Here is a 16,407-nt window from a genome sequence, read left to right as displayed (position 1 = left end):
AGTCCATGAAGAGAGTTGCCAAGGGCCAGCATAGCCCCATTGGAGCCATATGACAAGGTAACAGAGTGCATCACAGTCCATGAAGAGAGTAGCCAAGGGCCAGCATAGCCCCATTGGAGCCATATGACAAGGTAACAGAGTGGTTATAACAGGGAGTACCCAATAGGTAGAAAAAATAGCTACTCTTTAAGTGTGATAATCCCCAATAATCACACTAGTGATAAAAAATGAAATACAAAGGATAAGAGTGCGCTCAAAAGAGCTCTACCATAAATGTAAAATATAAATTGAATAAAAACCAATTTTATGTAAAATATTAAATTAATGAATTATTCTAAAAATTAATTAATTATACAATACAACATACTAATAACATGAACAAATGTAATCTATAATAAGGTGCACCTTTTTTTACAACAAAAAGAACTTATGAGGTTTATTTCAGCGTGTTTCTTTAAAGTCTTTGCAGCAATGCTTTTTTTCAATAAATTGCAACTTTTTTCAGTGTTATTTGCTACACAAATGTTGCAGCAATGCTGTGAAAAATGATTATATCATAAACTGACTTTTTCAAAAGCAAGTGTACAAAATACTTAAAAAGTCTGTGTAAGAGAAATAATATGACTTAGTATCTCTTACTTGCCAAACTTTTGAATAGAGGCGATAAGTCAATAGTTCCGTTAGAAGTCTTTTTAAGAAGCCCCAAGTTGGGTATACAAACTCACCAGAATCCGAAAGGTAGATGTTTTAAATACCTTTCCCTGACTTCTCCGAATATTGGCGTCTTCTGAGTTAGCCTTTAGATCCGACTGTGATGTGTATCATTCACGTGATGCCGCTCCTCCGCCAATAGCCTAGTCAGGTTGCCGGTGGATGTTTTTTTGAATGGAAATGTATCCAATTACTTGTAATTCCAGGTAACAGATTTTGCTCGAACACAGCAGGTATCCAGATCAACTCCTCTGTGATTTAGATCACTCTTGCTGCCTTTTTAACTTTTTGCAGTGGTCCAGAATGAGACGTTCAGTGTGGCAAAGATAGAGCTGGCCAGCTTCCACAGATCAGGTCATCGATCTACGCGTTTCAGCAGAAATGCTTTTTTCAAGATGTACCTGTGGACTTCCCATCATGCCTTTATACAGGTTCCATTTTAATTGGAGTATTCTTATTGGGTAGTTGATCTAAATAGTTCATTTGACACACTTTTGCCTCATATTAGTCAGTTTATTTGATACATTTATACAACATATTAATCAGTTCTTTTGACACGCTGATGCCTCATAGAAATTTTTTATATATTATTTACATTGATTGTTAAAATAGCTTTAATAAATAACTTTTTAAAAATACACATATTACAACTTGCTAAAAATACACATATTACAACTTACTAGAAATTAAAACTTACTAAAAATTAGTACTAAGTAGAAATATCCAAAATTTCAAGATATTTCATTTGTTTGACTACTTAGTTTACCTATGCCTAAAATACACAATATACAGAATATATAAACAAATGACGTATTTAATCTTTCTATATATAAAATTGATTTCCAAACTATCTGGTCTATTTATTACACATTTAATACATTATTAAAATTATTATTTGGTGACGAATAAATTGAGTTTATTTAAAATACATCAACTATATATTAAAATTATATATTTAAATAAATGGGTTAAGATCTAATTCAGCATTTAATCCTAGAGGAGTTAATGTTTTAAATTTAAAAATTAATTCAGCTTCAGTTTTTAAAAGTTTTTTTATTTAAATCTCCACCTCTCCAATCCTGTTTGATTTTCCTCAGGCCCCAGTATTTTAGTCCCTTGGGGTTTTCATTATGGACTTCATTAAAATGTTTGGAGAGTAGGTGGCCTTCTACACCATTTTCAATATTAAGTAGGTGTTCCCTAATTCTGTCCCTCAACATGCGTGAGGTCTCCCCTAAATATTGCATCTTACACGGACATTCTATTAAATAGACTACATTCTTGTCAGAGCATCTAATTAAATCCTTGATTTTAAATTCCTTATGTGTCACTGTAGATGTTACACTTGTTTTTTTACAACTGAATTTACATGCTTTACATGATATACAAGGATAGTAGCCTTCAAATTTATTACCTTTTAAGTCCATGTCTACACTTTTTATTTTCCTTGGTCTAAAGGTGCTAGGTGCTAGAATTGATTTCAAGTTTCTTGCTTTTTTAAAAACAATTCTTGGTTTGTCAGTTAGGGACTCTCCTAAGAAAGGGTCTCTTTGCAGTAAATGCCAGTGTTTATTAAGAACCCCTCTTAATTTATTATGATCAACATTAAAATCAGTTATAAACGGTATGTCCAATATACCTTCTATTAATTCTTTGGGTTGTTTTCCTATTAGAAGCTCATCCTGTGATTTTTCTTGGGCTTTTTGTTTAGCTGTTTTTATTAAATTCGAATTGTAGCCTCTCTTTTTAAATTTTTCTTCCAAGAATGTAGATTGTAGGGCAAAGTCCTCTTGTTCACTACAATTTTTTCTAATTCTTAAAAATTGGTTTTTAGGGATATTTTCAAGCCACTTTTTATAGTGGCAACTATTGTTATGAATAAAATTATTGGAATCAACCTCCTTGAAATGTGTTTTGGTGGTGATTTTATCATTAGTGATTATAATATCCACATCCAGAAAATTTATCTTTGTTTTACTTTTTTCATAAGTTAAATCTATACCAAACCTATTATTTTTAAAATCTTCTATAAAAATATCTAAAAGTTCTTCATCCCCTTTCCAAATAATTATAATATCATCTATGAAACGATGATAGAGCACCAAATTCGCCTCCCAACTGGATCCATGGATCATTTCCTCTTCAATGAAACCCATGAATAAATTTGCATAGCTGGGAGCGAATTTGGTGCCCATCGCCGTTCCTTTAGTTTGTAGATAATATTGGTTATTAAAATTAAAATAATTATTATTTAATATAAAAGTTATACTTTCAATTAAAAACTCTACCTGTTCAATTTGTATTTCTCCATATTTATATAGGAAGTGCTCAACTGCCTGAATTCCTAATGTGTGTTGTATATTGGTGTACAAAGAGCATACATCACAAGTGGCAAATATTAGATAATTTTTCCATTCTATATTTTTTGATAATTGTAATAATTCAGTAGAGTCTTTCAGGTATGAAGGTAATTTAACCACATAGTGTTGTAGATAATTGTCTACAAATTCAGATAAATTAGAAGTGATAGATTGGATGCCGGAGATAATTGGTCTGCCAGGGGGATTTATTAGGGATTTATGGATTTTTGGCAGATAGTAAAAAATGGGCGTCTTAGGGAAATTTACTTTAAGGAAGCCATATTCTTTACCATTAATGACTCCTGAATTATGCGCTTTGTCCAGTAATTTTAATAATTCCGTTGACAATTTTTTAATAGGATTAGTTGAAATCTTCTTATAGGTTGTGTTATCATTTAATAGTCTATTGGCCTCTTTAACATAATCTTCAGTATTTAATATAACTATCCCTCCCCCCTTATCAGCCTGTTTAATCATAATATTTGTATTATTTTGTAGTTCCTTTAAGGTGTCATTTTCCTTTTTAGTGAGATTATATTTGTTTTTTCCAATATTCATATCCTCAATATCTTTTTTAATTGCCTTTTCGAACATTTCAATGTTCCTTCCTTTTTCAGTGGTTGGGAAGAAATTCGATTTTGCTTTGAGGTTGGTATGGTGAAAACCTTTCTTGTCATTAGTTAATTCTCGTTCAATTGGATTTTTTAAAAAGAACCTTTTTAGGGTTATGTTACGAATGAATCTGTTTACATTAATAAGGGTATTGAATTTATCTAGTTTATTTGTCGGGGCAAATGTTAAGCCCTTCTGTAATACCCTATATTGGTGTTCACTTAAATCCACTGAACTTAAATTAAAAATACCCTGTTTATCTATCTCTTCCTTTTTTGGTTCTCTCTCTCCTCCTCTACCTCTGGTTCCTCTCTTTCTCTTTTTTTCATTTTTAATCTCTCTGTTTGTTTCCTGTCCTCTCCTAAAAAAGAAGATGATGTACCTTGTTTAGGACTGGCTGTATTTATTCTAAAATCCTGATCCCTTAAAACTTCGAATCTATTATGGCTCCTCCAATCATGTTCTTTCTGTCTCCAATTATCTTCTCTAGCCCTCCAATTATATTTGTCAGAATAATTTGAATAGTTATCATTAGAGTTAGTATTTCTAATTGTTCCATTTCCCTGGTTTGATGAATGTTTATAATTTTGAGTATAATTTTGGGTATTATTTTCACTATTCCAATTTCTCTGATTATTTCTCTCATGGTTATACGTATAATTGGAAGTGGCATAGTTCTGTGATTTTCTTGGATATTGTTGTCTATAATGTTCTCTAGGTTTATTATAATTCGTATATTCTTTATTATCTTTACTATTTATTCTATTTCTTTCCATGTTCTTTTTATTGTCTTTTTTGGAGAATATTTGCCATTTTGGTTCTATCACTGCTACTGGTTTTATATTTTCTACCGTTGTCTCTACTGATTGAATTTCACTATTAGTTTCTTTTGAGTTATAATCAGTTAGATCTCTCTTAATTTTTCTTAATTTAATGTCCATAGTTTCTTTTTTAATATCTTTAAGGTTATTAATGATATTTGTTTTTGTCTGTTTTTATATTCAATTTCTAGATTCCAGGGTGCTAGATCATTGCTCAAGTGTTCTATCTTTTCACCAAATTCTCTTAAACTTATATTTCTTGATTTTACAATTATTTTTAACAGATTTAGAGATGCATTACTTAAAGTGTCAAACCACTCTTTTTGTAGGTGATCTTGCAAATGGAATGTACAATCTTTGAGCAATCTAAGACCTCTTGGTACTACATTTAGATTAATATTTTTTGAAGGAAACTTACTTCTAATTTTTGTTTCATTTCTTTCATTAATATATTTTCTAAATTATCACAAAGTTCACTTAAATTCCCTAAAGGGACTTGATAGGTAACAGAGTGCATCACAGTCCATGAAGAGAGTAGCCAAGGGCCAGCATAGCCCCATTGGAGCCATATGACAAGGTAACAGAGTGCATCACAGTCCATGAAGAGAGTAGCCAAGGGCCAGCATAGCCCCATTGGAGCCATATGACAAGGTAACAGAGTGCATCACAGTTCATGAAGAGAGTTGCCAAGGGCCAGCATAGCCCCATTGGAGCCATATGACAAGGTAACAGAGTGCATCACAGTCCAGGAAGAGAGTAGCCAAGGGCTAGCATAGCCCCATTGGAGCCATATGACAAGGTAACAGAGTGCATCACAGTCCATGAAGAAAGTAGCCAAGGGCCAGCTTAGCCCCATTGGAGCCATATGACAAGGTAACAGAGTGCATCACAGTCCATGAAGAGAGTTGCCAAGGGCCAGCATAGCCCCATTGGAGCCATATGACAAGGTAACAGAGTGCATCATAGTCCATGAAGAGAGTAGCCAAGGGCCAGCATAGCCCCATTGGAGCCATATGACAAGGTAACAGAGTGCATCACAGTCCATGAAGAGAGTAGCCAAGGGCCAGCATAGCCCCATTGGAGCCATATGACAAGGTAACAGAGTGCATTACAGTCCATGAAGAGAGTAGCCAAGGGCCAGCATAGCCCCATTGGAGCCATATGACAAGGTAACAGAGTGCATCACAGTCCATGAAGAGAGTTGCCAAGGGCCAGCATAGCCCCATTGGAGCCATATGACAAGGTAACAGAGTGCATCACAGTCCATGAAGAGAGTAGCCAAGGGCCAGCATAGCCTCATTGGAGCCATATGACAAGGTAACAGAGTGCATCACAGTCCATGAAGAGAGTAGCCAAGGGCCAGCATAGCCCCATTTTAGCCATATGACAAGGTAACAGAGTGCATCACAGTCCATGAAGAGAGTAGCCAAGGGCCAGCATAGCCCCATTGGAGCCATATGACAAGGTAACAGAGTGCATCACAGTCCATGAAGAGAGTTGCCAAGGACCAGCATAGCCCCATTGGAGCCATATGACAAGGTAACAGAGTGCATCACAGTCCACGAAGAGAGTTGCCAAGGGCCAGCATAGCCCCATTGGAGCCATATGACAAGGTAACAGAGTGCATCACAGTCCACGAAAAGAGTAACCAAGGGCCAGCATAGCCCCATTGGAGCCATATGACAAGGTAACAGAGTGCATCACAGTCCATGAAGAGAGTTGCCAAGGGCCAGCATAGCCCCATTGGAGCCATATGACAAGGTAACAGAGTGCATCACAGTCCATAAAGAGAGTAGCCAAGGGCCAGCATAGCCCCATTAGAGCCATATGACAAGGTAACAGAGTGCATCACAGTCCATGAAGAGAGTAGCCAAGGGCCAGCATAGCCCCATTGGAGCCATATGACAAGGTAACAGAGTGCATCACAGTCCATGAAGAGAGTAGCCAAGGGCCAGCATAGCCCCATTGGAGCCATATGACAAGGTAATAGAGTGCATCACAGTCCATGAAGAGAGTTGCCAAGGGCCAGCATAGCCCCATTGGAGCCATATGACAAGGTAACAGAGTGCATCACAGTCCATGAAGAGAGTTGCCAAGGGCCAGCATAGCCCCATTGGAGCCATATGACAAGGTAAAAAAGTGCAACAGGCACAACAAGAATAACAAAAAGGCCAAATGGCAACCATAAAAAACAAAATCAACATGTGGACGGAAGATTCTTATCTGCGCCCTTGGAGCATCTCCAGATCCTCCACTTACTGGTCATCCCCTTCATCGTCCTGTGCCTGTCCAGCTAGAGATTCAAGCATTGAATTGAATCGCAGCATCTGACGCAGACTCAAATGCTGAACCTGTAGCTGGGCCTGCATGGTGTCGTTCATCCCTCTCAGGACAGCTGCGTTCCTCAACACGGCCTGCTCTATGCTTGATAGACCTTCTAGCGTCAGCCATGTTGAGTCACAGCCTAAAATAAAGAATAAATAAAATATTAATGATAATTACACAACAGAATAAAAAATAAGCAAAGATACATTGTCATCATAAAGACAAATCATTCTTTAAATCAATTTGTTGAAATTGATTATTTACACATGAAATATGTTATTCAGACAGACCTAAACCATTAAAGGGACAGTTTACTCAAACATGTTGTCCCCTTTAATTGGTTTTCGATGATCCACTTTTACAGCTTGAGTGTATAAAATCTTGTAAAAGGATTTACATTGTACTTATATTAGCAATTTAAATATTTTAGTTATACTGTGGTAGGCACACCTATCCTTAAACATTTTGGCGTTGATAACAAGCTGTGTAAACATAGCAACCAGAAGAAATTACATTCCCACTGGGTTATACAAGAGATAATGTATGAACATTTGTACATAAATTGTTGGATCCAAGTGGTGGTGATTGGTATATGTAGTGATATCAAATTAAAGTGACACTAAACCAAAATATTTTATTTACTGATTCAGTAAAGAGCATGACATTTAAAAAAATCTATTAATTTACTCCTATTCTTTAAATGTTAGAATTCTATAGCTATATTTTAAATGCAAGAATGTAAGTTTATAGGGCAGGCCATTTTTGGTTATCAACTTTGGTTGTCCCTGCTGATTGATGGTTACATTCATCCAACAATAAAGAAATGATGTCCAGATTTTGTTTTATTTAAAAATAATTAGAGGCATTTCTTTGTTTCAATAAAGATAGCAAGAGAATGAAGAATAATTTATGAGTAGTAAATTATAAATCTGATTAACATTGCATGCTCTATTTGAATCACAATAGAAACAATTTGCCTTCAGTGTACCTTTAAGTATCTTATAATGTTGATTTTGAATGATACTTACAGCTGTGCCTGGGAAGGACAATCCGACACCCAGGACAATGAAGGTTGAGACAGTGGGGAGGGATGGGATTGGGTTGGGGAGGGATGGGATTGGGTTGGGGAGGGATGGGCTGCTGCTCTGGGGTAGCCCGTACAGCTGGGGAGTGGTGAGTTGGGGGCTGGGCAGCTGGGGTAGCTGTACGGGCCAAAAGATGGGGAGAGCGGCGAAGGGGGACGAAGGGGTGTTTTTTGGGAGGGACAGGATAGGAAAAATGTGAAGGGCCAGGAGGGTCTGTTATCTGTGGAGGGGCAGGGGGCTGGGCAGGGGGCTGGGCAGGGGACTGGACCTGGGCAGGGGACTGGGCAGGGGACTGGGCCTGGGCAGGGGACTGGGCAGGGGATTGGGCAGGAGCGGAAAACTGATGACCAGAAGATTAGGATCCATCTGAAATAAATAATAAAAATATATTAACATCTCATACATCATGAAATCAAATCAACGCATTTCAACTTGATTATGTTTGCAATATACTTAGAAGTGTGTTTGAATTTCTAAACAATGATGACATGAGGATATGGTATGCATATAGGCACTCAGATGAATAGCAATGACTGTCTGTACAATTATAAAATTATCATTGTGGTTTGGCCTGGAATATGCATGTGACATCATGATGGCATGAATTAGAAATCCAAAAAAACAAAAAAAATCCAACCATATTTTCATGCTGCCTGATATAGAAAGGGGGCAGTAGTGTATTTGAACAGACAAATAATATTCCTTTTTAAAGTGCAAAAGCTGTAGACTTTGAATGTCTTCAATAAAATGATTTCCAATAAAGAAACATGTTGGATACATGTTAGATATATTTCACATACCATCAGACTTCAAGGGAGCCTCTTCCTCCTCCGTCCCACATGTTAAATCAATCTCTGTAAAACATAACATGTTGTGTACACGTTAAGATCAGATATTATAACATATGTTACTGTTGCTCAAAGACACACATCAATGTTGCATTAATGATATACACACCCAAAGTTATGATTTACATGATTTTGATGGAGCATACAAATGATATTAGATTTGTTATTCTCAATGATTCAGATTTTCGATTTATTGTTTGTATTAATTTAAAAATCATAAAAGCATAGTGCATTGAACATTTAAGATTTCTCATGTGTGTATCACTTGATGATTGTTGTCAAAATTGAACATGGAAACAAACATATTCTATACATCTTCTGAATAACAAAGGTGTAGACTAAGAAAATTGTAATTCTTAATCTTTCAATATTAAAATAAATTTGATATATAATCAGAGGAGTAAATTATATGTTTGTTTCAAATGTTATGCTTCATCAGAATCATGCTCATAATATTGATTACCAACACACCTTCAATGACATATAAATGAGTCAATGGACTTACCAGAAGACCGCAAAGGTGGCTCTGTGTCAGTGCTGGATTCCTCTGGGCTCCCCACACCAACTCTCTCTATGAATGATATAGATATATATTAGTGAACACATTTGGGATAGCACTAAATCACATCTGTATCGATTTATAAGAATAATCAACTTGAAAATGTGAAGAATAGAGCAGTCATTAGAATAAAAAATGCTTGATTGAATCAAGGGGATTCTGTAAAAAATGATGTATTGAACATATGTTTAATTTCTGACTATATTAGACATCAAACTCATCTCATTCGATGCTATTGCATATCTAAATATACCCATTGATCAATATTCTTAAAAGAATACACACAAACCACATTTTGAATAACAGCTGTTGACAAATATAAACAAAGACATGTGGCACATCGAGCCATTTGTGCAATGTACAGTAATCTTGTTTAGGACACAACACATATTGATCACAATACCAAACCAAATTGATTTGTACAAATATGTAATCATGGTGCTGTTAGAGTATGCTTATATCTAGAAAGTAACTCAAACAGTGAATATGTGAATTATATATCAATATTGTTTAATCCAAAGAAGGTAAGGATTAATGAATCTATTGTTTATCAAAGGGACACTGACATGATTTATTTCAATCAGGGATTTCACTGTTCAAACTGTTCCAAATTATTTAACATTGACTCCTATTATAATTTTAATTTTGCTACATTTTAATCTTAAAGGCAGATAAGCAATATTGGATTCAATAAATATTGTTTGTTGAAGGTATCCACCAATCATCAATAAAAGCCCAGGTTGGTCAACCAAAATGGAGCTGCAGATAAACGTACATTATTGATTTTAAAATACATTTATCAATAGAATATTTTAAATATGATTATAGTATTATATTTAAATGTTGATTAATATTGCATGCTCTATCTTAATGACAACAGTAATAATTTTAGCTCAGTGTCCCTTTAATATAAAAATATATTGATTTGACAATGTTGCTGTTAATGAATTCTCTACTCCATATGTTGATGTAATGAATGGGATGGAGCATGCAATTACAATCTAATATGTTAGTTAAGGATATCCTAAAAATTATTTAATTATCCTCTCTTAAAGGAACATGAAGCTCAAAATGTGTAATTGTATACTTTTTGAAACTATGTACTACTGTTATCTGAACACATGATTTTATTTTTTGAAAAAATGCCAATTTATGCATAAAAAAACAGCCGGATAATACCAGTAATGCATTGTTTAACCTAAACCAAAATCAATATGTTTTTAGAAGAACTAAAACTATAGACTGAACCAATTTAGCTCATAAAATGTTTATACAAAACAATAAAATCACGTTTCAAAATCATTCAATGTAAAATTTAGTTGGCATGTCCCTTAAATGAGGTGATCAATTTCAAAAATTGAATCTATATTTTAAAAATCAAAACATATGCAAAAGTGTGTGAATTTTGTCAAAATGTATCCAAATAAGATTAAGCAATACACAGGGGAAGAATATAAATTGGACATTCAAAGAATCTTACATTAAAATGAAGATTTCAAGAATAGATGGGATATCTTAAATTCGAAAAAAATTCAGATTAGTATTACAATGTAATCCTATGTTTGTTTGTTTTTTATTCTTATTTGTAAATATTTTACAAATCCATTTTGCGGATACATATAAATATTGAACAATGTGGATTGTGTATGTAATGTTCTGTCCATGTTTCTAAGACAAATGTCAATTAAAATGAGACATACCATACTGTGACAAGCCCTGGCTTGAGGTTCCAGCACCAACATCACGATCTGTAATATATTAAATGAGGATTGGATATCATTAATACAAATCATGCCATGTTTAAAATCTTTACATTATGACCAAATCAATGAAAAACTATTAATCTTTTAGTAGTCCCATGAGTTAATTGTTTCCTCAATTAAATTCATCATAAATATATCCTGTACTCTTATTTTCAATCAGTTGTGTTGTTTACTGTAGCTTTAATTAATTTTTTGTGTTATTTCATTCTCATCAATTGATGGACATATTTTATTATTTTTTGTATTCTGCTATTTTGTTTTTTATTATGTATAATATTGAAAATAAGAATACTGTATTCTTCACATATATAATAATTCACATTTCATTTTGACCAACATGTGTAAAGCGATGCCACTTACATCAAACCCATGCTCACGTGTGTGCGCAATTCTAATTTTCGGGATCATTGCGCAATGATTCCAAGCGGAATTACGCATCCATCATTTGACCAACATGTGTAAAGCAATGTCACTTACTGCAAACCCATGTTCATGTGTGTGCGCAATTCTAATTTTCGGGATCATTGCGCAATGATTCCAAGCGGAATTACGCATCCGTCATTTGACCAACATGTGTAAAGCAATGCCACTTACAGCAAACCCATGTTAACGTGTATGCGCAATTCTAATTTTCGGGTTCATTGCGCAATGATTAAAAGCGGAATTACGCATCCGTCATTTGACCAACATGTGTAAAGCAATGCCACTTACAGCAAACCCATGTTCACGTGTATGCGCAATTCCATTTTCGCTCTGTGACGCATATTCTGTAGAGCGCAAGAAACATCATTCCTATTTCATGGGTCACTAATCTAAAATCAGATATCTAAACATCATATGTAGCGTATGTTGTGAGATCTATATAGGCTTAGTATCTGACTATATACACATTTCTTAAAAATCTAATCAAATATTAATATATTATATGAAGTTGGATAGTTACCTGGTTCAGATTCTCTTTCCGCTCCTCCCAGGCCACCGGACGGAGAAGCAGCTGCCCTGGCCCCCGGGTCAGGACTTTCAGATCCAGCAGCTGGGAGGGAAGTAGAGGAGGCCGAGGATGGAGAGGATCTAAATCTTTTGGGGACCCGGAGATTGAGGAGCTGACATAAAGTCACCTCATAAGGGAGTAGGTAGAGTTTCCGCGGGGCCTTTCTTTTGCCCCCTCTTTTACGGGCTTGTACCCACTCCCTTATGAGGTCGACTTTTTTCGTCAAGCGCAACCTCATATCTCTGAATCTCCGCATGATCTGATCCTGGCTCCTCTGGACGCCACACACCAATTGAACCGCATTGGTTATAGACTCCCAGAGGGCCTTCTTAACAGGCGCATCTGTCAACCTCCTCTTGTTCCCAAACAGCTGGGGATAAAAGTCCTGGACGGCGTGGACCAGTGCAGCGCTCTCCTGCTTGATAAACCTGGGAGGTGACATGCCTGCTGGGTTTTCTGATATAATATATATAAATTATATATACAGTACGCCTGCAGGCATTAGAGAACTGACAAAGATGGCAACATGTAATGGACTTTTATATGGTGAAGTAAACATGAGATGCACCATGGGACAAGTTATCTGTACATCTGATTGGATAAAAGTTTGAAATATTGTTAGAATGTCTGTGAGACCATCCTGACTCAAGTTGTTTTGTGTGATGAACTCTGATTGGCCGTTCCTTAATGTTTCATATCTTAGCAACTTCCATACACATACCTCCTGGTGGTGCTGTTACTTCATTTTTCATGTAGACTTATTTGTAACTCATGGGCCTGTCATGCGTATATGTGTGACGCAGATTTAATATCCGTGATCCGTTAAATATTAATGTTTAAATTCTCTTTAAAATATAAAACTGTCACATTATTAAATGTTGTAGACATTTCTCGGTTTAATAACGGTCTGTTTCTTTAATACAAATATGTTGGATTAATACACATTTAATATTGTACGTCTTTATTGTTCATAAAATCAATTTGGTGACTTATTGTGAAGTATTGACATTGTTTAAAGATGCAAATCTGGTGTTTCAAGATACGTTTCCCACGCAACATTTCTGAATGTTCAAATTCAGGTTATAATGTCAGTAACTTGGATAATCTGTTTATAGATGTTAAACTACAGGTTTGTTTGTTATTAGTAAATAAACCTCAAGCTTGTATTTGTCTGAACTGCTCATATATGTTATTGTGCAATGGCATCTTTATTTTTAAATAGACATTACAACCAAACAATTGTATCAAACGATCTGTAGAGATCAAATATGTTTAGACTTTAAAATGCAACTCAATTGATCTTTGTATTTAGATATCCTCAACAGAAGAAATTTAAATGCACATGGTTGAGCCAATCACATAAGGCATCTCTGTGCATCCACCAATCTTCATCTACTGAGCCTATCTCGATATGCTTTTCAAGCAAAGTATGTCAAGATAATAAGAGAAGAGATGTAAATACACTCTTTAAATCTCTTAAAGGGACACTGTCCCAAAAAATTTAGCGTTCGTGATTCAGATTAAGCATGAAATGTTAAGCAACTTTATAATTTAATCCGATTCTCAAATGTTAATAATTATCTTGTTATCTTTCTTTGCAAATCAAAAATGATATTTTATATTACGGACAATTTTTGGCGAAAAACCTGGGTTGTCCTTGATGATTGTTGGATAAATTAATCCACCCAAAAAAAAAGTTTGGTCCAGAGTACTGAAGCAAATAAATTATCAATTTAATGCCTTATTTTTCAAGTAATGATAGCAACATCACGAGGAACATTGATAATATGAGTCAATTTATAAAGTTGCTTAAAATTGAATACTCGTTCATAATGTATAAATAATTAATTTTTTAACAGTCTCCCTTTAAGTATATTTTGAGTTCATGTCCCTTTAAGGAGACATTTCGCAATAATGCTTGAAATATCATAAACCTAGGCACCTTCCTTTGGCAAAATTAGTATAACATATGAGTAAAGCATATTTAGATTAACTTCTGGATTGTTTTACACACTGAATGAAATAGTTATTGTAATGGATGTATTTCACAGTCTTCAGCTTAGAGGGACATTAAGCTATATGTTATTTATGCATTTTGGAGAAGATTATAATATTTGAACAACTTAATATGTTTTGTTATTTGATCATTAGATTTTAATTATATATATTCTTGGATTAAATACATATCTACATAGGCTATTTTGATGCTGATTGTTGGTTGCACATAGATGCCTTATGTAATTGTCTAAGATATGTGCATTGATGTATCTTTTTCTAAGTATATTTAAAGACTGAATGTAATTCAATAGTACATTAGAAATATGTAAAAAAAAATTATGATTGTTTAAAATTCAATACACAATATATTTTGTGAATGTCCCTTTAAGGACCAAAACATTTGGAATGTTGATTTAACATTGTCGAAATAAACTAAAGGGGAATGAAAATTATATATAGATATGTGATGTCTAACCCAAGAGGTAAGATTTTAAAAATTGCATAATATTAATAACTATAGTTAAATGACCCTTTAAATGACTCCACTAGAACATAAAATCAATTAACATGGCATCCAATAACTAGCTTGTGCAAAATATGAAGTTAACTGACCTACCATTTTTAAATTTTAAAAATATAAATTTATAAAAATAATGTTTTTAGATACCTAAGGAAGATACAAGATCTTATAAAAGAAATTTTACATTCAACAACACTGTCACTTTAATGTAAGTGAACCACTTTCCCTTCTTAAAAGTGAAAAGAAGAAAGTTATGTCAAATTCTGACTACAAATCCGAAAATATTTTTACAAATTAACATCTAAAAATTACACAATAAAAGCATTGATGGATTTCACTCCCCAATTAATTTAAAAAAGATAGTTGACTTTAATATTCTCTGAATCAGTGGATTTTCTCAAATTAATGCAATACATGATGCCTAATTTGATTTTATGCATGTGCTTGTCAAATAGACAACTACCAGTCATGGGAGTCAAATTGTTTTTTATTGACAGATTATATGGATATTTATTATAATCTGTTCAAAAGAGGGTATTTAATAATAAAATGTTGATTATTACCATTTTTTAAAAAAAAAAAAATTCTTTTAACAAAACAAAAAAAAAAAAATCCTGGAAGTCATCAGATGAAAATCTGTAAAAAATAAAAAATATTTTACAAAGTTAATACACACGTTGTAAAATGTTCATAAAATACATTTACAATCATCTTGTGTCTCTGCTCTAACTTTGTGCAACATTTTATCAAGATATTTATGAATTAAATTTTGGGATTAAAAACCAAAAAACATACACCATTATATTGTGTAATCAAAATTACATTTAAATATCAGCATTTCTAATTATACATAATAATGTATATCACATTTAAATAATCCAAAAAACATATATGTATGCTGAACATAAATGTAATATTTCATGTCCATTCAAATACCTCTATATCAACTATAATATGTATTCCTTTGTCTGATTGTGATACATAAATATCTAATTATGAACAAAGTATGGCTAATGTATGTAAGATACAAATATTCTACATTCTTCCTGTGATTCTTAACTAGCATGCATTGGTAAACCAACCTGGATAATGCATGGTCTTTGAAAGTCAATTCTGGAGAAAACAGTTGATCTTCAATAGGTGTCTTATTCATCATTTCAAAAATAGAGGACTGAAATACCATCTAAAAATTTAAAAATAATCTAAGTGTCTGATTGTGATACATAAATATCTAATTATGAACAAAGTATGGCAAATGTATGTGAGCTACAAATAATCTACATTCTTCCTGTGATTCTTAACTAGCATGCATTGGTAAACCAACCTGTATAATGCATGGTCTTTGAAAGTCAATTCTGGAGAAAACAGTTGATCTTCAATAGGTGTCTTATTCATCATTTCAAAAATAGAGGACTGAAATACCATCTAAAAATTAAAAAATAATCTAAGTGTCTCCAATAGGATGCCTCCACAGCCTTATTCCATCAAATAGTTGGCACTTACCATGTGAACATGTCTTTGTATGGTTTTCAAGGTCAGCAGATTTGAAAGATAATGCCAGACATGATCCCATTGGTATTCTTCAATTTCAATCTTGGCTTTTTCCACTGTCAGTCTGGGAATTCTTCACTGTCAGTCTTGGAATTCTTCCCTTTCAGTCTTTAGATGAAGTCATCTCCTTAATAGCAGAAAAAGTTTTATAAAAATGATTACTACAAGTGTGTGAATCAGTTCTGTACCCTTCTCCCACCCCCGATTTCTGAATAAATTTCTGTCACTAGCTTAATAAGCGTGTGTAGCATCTTGTGTTATGT

This window comes from Bombina bombina, chromosome 1, assembly GCF_027579735.1.
Source record: "Bombina bombina isolate aBomBom1 chromosome 1, aBomBom1.pri, whole genome shotgun sequence".
Classification (NCBI taxonomy): domain Eukaryota; kingdom Metazoa; phylum Chordata; class Amphibia; order Anura; family Bombinatoridae; genus Bombina; species Bombina bombina.
The sequence above is the reverse complement of the archived record's forward strand: the minus strand, read 5'-3'. Positions refer to the sequence as shown.